This window comes from Quercus lobata, chromosome 2, assembly GCF_001633185.2.
Source record: "Quercus lobata isolate SW786 chromosome 2, ValleyOak3.0 Primary Assembly, whole genome shotgun sequence".
In the NCBI taxonomy this organism is placed as follows: domain Eukaryota; kingdom Viridiplantae; phylum Streptophyta; class Magnoliopsida; order Fagales; family Fagaceae; genus Quercus; species Quercus lobata.
In genome coordinates this window covers 64455477-64462080 of record NC_044905.1, presented here as the reverse complement: position 1 = coordinate 64462080, position 6604 = coordinate 64455477, and the positions used below count along the sequence as shown (strand labels likewise).

The 6604-nt window shown below is 34.0% G+C and overlaps 1 non-coding gene across 1 annotated transcript; it reads left to right on the top strand.

Moving 5' to 3' along the window:
* The first annotated feature begins 5686 nt into the window (after positions 1-5686).
* LOC115978482 lies at positions 5687-5901 on the top strand. Its single transcript, XR_004088758.1, has one exon. It is a non-coding gene; the product is annotated as a small nucleolar RNA U3 (small nucleolar RNA).
* Positions 5902-6604: the final 703 nt, after the last annotated feature.

Genomic DNA, 6604 nt, shown 5'->3' with positions numbered 1-6604 from the left:
CGCAACTTGACTGAGTTGCGAGATCCAGTCTTGAGATAACTGTATGGCCAGTTGTCCTGTTTTGTCCTGTAGTGCTCCAGCTAGTATGACTGATCACCTTCTGGCACGCTTGACACGTGTGTTGCGTTTGGCGGCTTGAAGCCGCGAGCCACCCACGAGAACAAGCCGCGAGTCTCTGTTTTCTTACACACTCTTGAGCAATCAACACTCTATCTCACTCACTACCCTTACAACAAACCCACCTAAATACAGGGTTACTAAATGCTGAAATACAAGCAAATTTGGCACGGAATAAAGCCAATAAAATGGTTGATTAAATTCAACCTTACACTACTGCTTCTATGTATGATAGTCCTGTTTATTTTAATTGTTATCCTGATCTTACTCTTGCTTTGGATGATCCTAATATTGTTAAAGCTTTGACATTGAATATTGCTTCATATGGTTATCACATGGAAGAAGGTAGTAAGCCTTTGGCTTTGATTTATCGCATTTATTATAGACTGTTGGGTACTCAAATAAACCCATGTGCTAAGATTCTTAGAGAACCTTCTGGTAAAACCATGTTAATTCAATATTCAACCCCTGATTCTAAAGTTCAAGTTCCAAAAATGATTCAATGGCAAAATGTTAAGGTTCCTAATGATTGGTTGTTAGAACAAGAATCCCCTCCTGCTAAACCTGTTTTTGATGAGCTAGATCTCACTCATATTCAACAATATCTTGATGGTACTGTTAAAATAAGTTTTCAAAATAATCCACCTTTGAGGATCAATGAAGGAAGACATTCCTTTGCTAGGTCTAAAAGTATTTCAAAAAGAGATCAAGAGATTAATGAATTTTTGCAAAAGAATTTGGAAAAACCCACTGGTTTGAAGATGAAAGGTGTTTCAAGTAATAAATCCCAAATTAGCACTCCTTTTTACTCCACCAAAGCAGAATCTTCCTCTCCATATGGCAGAATTGCTAGTGAAGAAGAAGATGACACTAAATCTGTTTGTCCATCTGATTTTGATTTTCCTCCTATTGAAACCCCTGTTTACCAAAATCAATTAAGAGTTTTGACTATTTTGGGTGAAAGACTTGAAGTTGATTTGGTTTCTTTGTATGATGAATTTATGCTCGCTAAAAACAGAAACAAAAGAAAATATTTCCAAAATAATTTTGCTCAGTCTGAAAAAGACCATGTTAAAAGAAAATGGTTAGAAAAGATGAATCAATTGAAAAAACTTATTTTGTTTTTTGATTTTCTTGAAAACCATTATATTTCAAAAGATGAAGTTTCAATACAACATTTAAATGTGATAAAAAAAGTCAAATTTTGTTAAAGTAGATAAAACCATTGTCAAGTCTACTCATCCTCCTCTTAAAACAATTTTGAATTTGATAACTACTAAGAAGGATGAAGTCAAGGCATCTCCTTTCAAAATTGCTGATGCTTAAACTCCCATTATTAGTCTTATTGAACAATATATATATATATATATATATATATATATAGATTAGCATAATCCTCCTTTGAACATGGCTCATGAACACTACTACAAGTGGTTGCCTGAAACTTCCCTTTTTGTACCCTAAACTTTAAACCTAGATCATTATTTATTGAAATAAAAATTCTAATGTTTAAAAGCTTAAAAGTTTCACTAAAGGAAAAAGTATCTCATATCACTTGAATAAAACTAAAACTATATTACAAATACCACATAAGTGCTCAATGTAAATTCATTTTTTATATAAATTTTATAAATCTTTCACATACTTAATAACATATGACTTATTCAATCCAATTTTATATGATAGAAATCCATGTATAAATAAAATTTATGATTTAAAACATAGAAAAAATATTGTATTACGAATTTTTCTAAAATTTGAGTTTAGTTATCTCTTAAAAAAAAAAAAAAATTTGCTCACTTTTTCAAGCAAAAGCATAAATAACTATATACAAGTGTATGTGTGTGTATATTCATTTTGTGATGTGGGTTCATACAATATCACTTTAGTCATAACAGTGGACCCCTTAAAGGAAGATTTCTATCTCTCTGTCCCAAAGTGTATTTTAAGCCGGCCATATGCAAGATGAGCTCACACTAGACTTCTTCTATTCCCTCATGAGATTTTGAATGCTCGCAGCTATTAGTGAGGACTATGCCCGTTCAAGTACACGAGCAACCTTGATTGATCTTCTTGGCTTCTGTGTTGAATGCAAATTAAACAAACCTTGACCTGGTGAATTACAATGCACTAAGATCATTCTTGTCAAATAAGCAATACTTTCACCTTGCATTTTGGAAAACGATCATAAGCTTGAGGTGTCTATCATAGGCTAAGAATCACCATAAGTCCAATTTAAGGATTACATGTGTTTAGATGTGTGTCGAGTCTGTCGACTGTTCTATGTCGAGTTATTCAAGTTGGTTTCGTTGGTTTGTGTGGAAGATCATCATACTTCAAGATATATAATGTGATGCCCCAACGTCTTTTATGATGCCCCAGAATTTTTTTAATTTTAAAACTCTAGAATTAATAGTGTATATTGTATACTAAACTAAATCTCTAATGTCTCTTAATATAAATAATCTCTCAAACAGTCGATGAAACGAAATTAAATGTCCAGTAAATGAAACATTAATCTCCAAGCTATTGGACAAAAAAAGGCTTCAATAGTAGGTTACCTGGCTGCTCACGCTCTAGAAAGTCTTTTAGGAACTATGCTTGAAGAAGCCCATCTAAGAAGGGAAATAAAGATATAATGGGCTAAAACAAGTAGTAAATCGCAAAATATCACAGGAAAGGCCATAATCAAGTTTAAGAATGGAATACTCAAAGCAAAGTGAACAATTTCAAGAGGTGCAAATAAATAGATTGGCTTTTCCACATATTTGAGGATACCATCCAGTCAATAGTCTCATTGGATAAGAGTAAAGGAAGATACAGTAATACAAATCCAAGAAACAGCATAAATGGAATTTTAACAAAGATGATGCCTTATTTAATATAAAAAAAGAAAAAGGAGAAGTTGATGCTCTGTGTGACGGATTCTAGTCCTATTTTTCCAAATTGTTTGTTTAGACCCCTTAAATTAGATTTTTAACCTAATATATTAGTCAAGTGATTACTTAGGTTATTATTTAGGTCTAGGTTAAACAATAATAAATCATATCATGCATAGCAGCGGAAATGTAAATAACACCACGATATGATGACCTAGGAAAACCAACGAAACAGACTGTTTCAAGGTAAAAACCTGGGGATGATTTAACTTAGCTATCCTCAAAGTAAAACAAATCCACTATAAGAGAATCAAAGTTTTTACAATCAGATTTAACCCTAAATCTATTACTACCTCAGGTAGTAACTTACTGACACGATTACGTGTAAGTTTTGAATCCACAAACTCATTCTCTTCTTGGATTTGTAGCACACAAGCACTCATGCTTGTGACCTTGAGATCTCACTCAAAGGGTTCAGATCAACTTCAGTTGTTGATCTTCGTAGCAGCAACTAGGTTCTACCACTGCTTGATTGTAGATCTTGTTTCGGTAGATGCTTGTGTAGTTAGAAGGTACAAAACCTCTCAGATCTCACAAAGAGTAACACATAAGTCTTTTAAAAGTCTACAAAATGTAGGTAGGGTTTCCCTTTTATATGTGTACAAGTTAGATTGAAACCATAAACGTTTTCGTGGGCTTGGGCCTAGTTTAAAATTTTTGCAGAATCTGATTATTACGATTCTTGATCGATTAGGCCTAATTCTCGATCGATCGAGCTTAGCAGATTTTGACTCTTCTTTTCTGCAGTTAGCTTGAACTTGAAGCTTGAAACTTACACCTTTGAGCAAGGCCTAACACATAAACTAGACATGTTTTGTTCTCGGTTTGCCAACACACACAAAATATAATTCTAAACATTTAATCTTAAATCTTTAGAATATAACACAAGTCTAACAGTTTAAGTTAAATTGCACTTTGTGCCATTTACTTTTGATTTGATTTTTCAACTCCAAAGTGATGGTGTTACTTCATAGACAAATTGATATTTTGCTTGAACTAATATATATTTTGGATAGAGCATCTCACTTCTAGAAAGGATATGTCTAATACTGATACGTCTAAGTGTCTATAAATAATGATAGGCCAAGAATGTATTAACCCCTTTAGTAATTAAATCAATTAATTTAGCCAAGTGAAATTAATTATATTCAATTACATGCAATAAGCGTGGTAGCACAAACAAATCACCAACAAAGTTAAATGTAGCAGAAAATAAATTTGACACAGGTGATTTGTTTACGAATGGGAAAAATCACCGAGGCAAAACCCTACCGGGTGAATTTAAGGTCATCACTCCTGAGAATCCACTATTATCAAAACAAGCTATTACAAGTAAAAGAAATCCCAATACCTAATACCAACCTACAGTTGAACCCTTACTCCAATACCCAATTGGACTTATAATGTAGTGACAATCTCTCATTTCAATGCACGACTCCCAGTACATGACTAACCAATTGATGCATAGATCGAAGTACATGACTAACACATCAACTTGAGGAAGATATTGGCTGCAAAATTCTTCAGTTCATCCAACGATGAAGATCAAGAAACTCCTTGGTTACAAAACCCTTAGCGCAAAGACGCAATAGTTTCTACAAGAAATATGATAAACTTGGGCAAATTCTGTCTCCGGTCACAATTTGCATGCACAATCAATTTGCATTGAGTTGCATCACTTTGCATCACCTTTGATGGCCCTTAAAATAATCATTATATATGTCTAGGGTTGTGAGAAAAAAACCCTACACAAATACACATGGATATGCGTGAAATCAGATTTGGAAATCTGAATTTTGTAATTCTTGATAGATACAGCTTTTGTCGAGCTATTGCCATGCTATTGTTGAGCATCAGCATTAAACCTCAATGGATATGGATCTGTCAAGCTTTAATGAATAGCACTTCTTCACTTGTTTTTGGACAGATTTGCATGGCTTCAATATTAACCTTGAACTCTTGTTCCTTGAAATAATAAACTCATCCTAGATCTACCCAATTACAAGAAAAGTGCGTTTTGTCAAAGGATTAGCCAATTTACATAAAATATGTCTCTAACAATATCTACTTATGTCCTAACAATCTTCTCCTTTGGCAATCCGTGATAAAACCACAATAAACAAATGAAGTATGAGAGAAGTCCTAAAACACTAAACTCATAATCACTTGTTAAATACAATAAAATCTAATCCTAACACAAACTCTTGAAAAACTTTGCTAGAAGAGAGTTCATGGCATGATAGTTTTTGAAAACCTATCTTTCTTAAACACTTTAAACAAAACTCATCAAGGCATCTTAGTGTGAAATAGAAATAAAGGATTACATACGTAAATAAACACGTGTATAAAGAGAGAAAAGAAACAACCCATGAAGAGATAGGTTAATAACAACATACATCATCATATATATAAATGAGAAATAAATACAATGTATGTCATAAATAAATGGTCATAAGACCGGTTTACAAAAGGATAATGTAACTAAAAGATAAGGAAAAGAAAAGTACATAAAATCCTCACTACATCCCTAAAAAATATAGACATTCCCCCTAACAAAAGTTTCCTATTCTAATTCTCCCCCTAAATACATGACTACTCTCATCATCCCAAAAATACTTCCCCTTTTTGTCACGAATGACAATGGATTTGTTCTATAGGATCGTACCTCTGTATCCTTGCTCACTAAGGAGACAGGACCCCAAACCTGGTGGATGAACCATGGCCGTGCGATCAGAGCGTGATTAACGGCCTTGATCCTTCTGATAGATGGATCAAACTGTAGAGGATCGTTCTCAGCTTGGGCTCGCCAAAATGTGAGAGTGCTTTTTTCTTTAGCACACAGGCCCAAGGATCCTGGGCCAAATAGTTGTGTTTTGGTGGACTGGGCTTGGTTCACCGCAGCTAAATATGGGCTGATTACGAACCAAGTTGTGCGCAAGTCACATAAATCTCCTCAAGGCAAAAATGTGATTCCTCCTAAGCAATAAAATACAATTATAAGTGTTTTAGTATCATAAAATGACCATTTACTCTTACAAAATAAGTAAAATAGATGTTCATAATATTCACAATGAGAAAGAGATTGAAATAGAATATTTAAGGCTTATCTTTTATCGTATAAATATTTTAAAGAATTCCTTCACTTGGTACCCCAGGCGTACTGTCGTGGGATCCCGGGACGTACTGTCGTAGGATCCCGGGGTGTATTAGGCCTGTAAGAACCCAGAATCTTTGATTCTCTGCACTATACAATCTTTCTCCATGCTTGATATGCAATGGAGTTTTGTTCTTTCCTTTTACCTCTATAGGTCCTACACAAGAACAACTATACAATGCACATATCTTCAAATAATTGTTAGTTTCTTAGATTAGGATATATATATATATATTAATACATATACATATATGTAAATGAATTTCATGAGAATGATTCAGCCACGAGGATCCTGGCCCCAATTCTCACAGACTTATGCTTTCGCACAAGACTTGTGGGATTTGGAACTCAAGTCTGAGTGGCTTTGTTTGGGCAGGGACTCAGCTTTACGAGC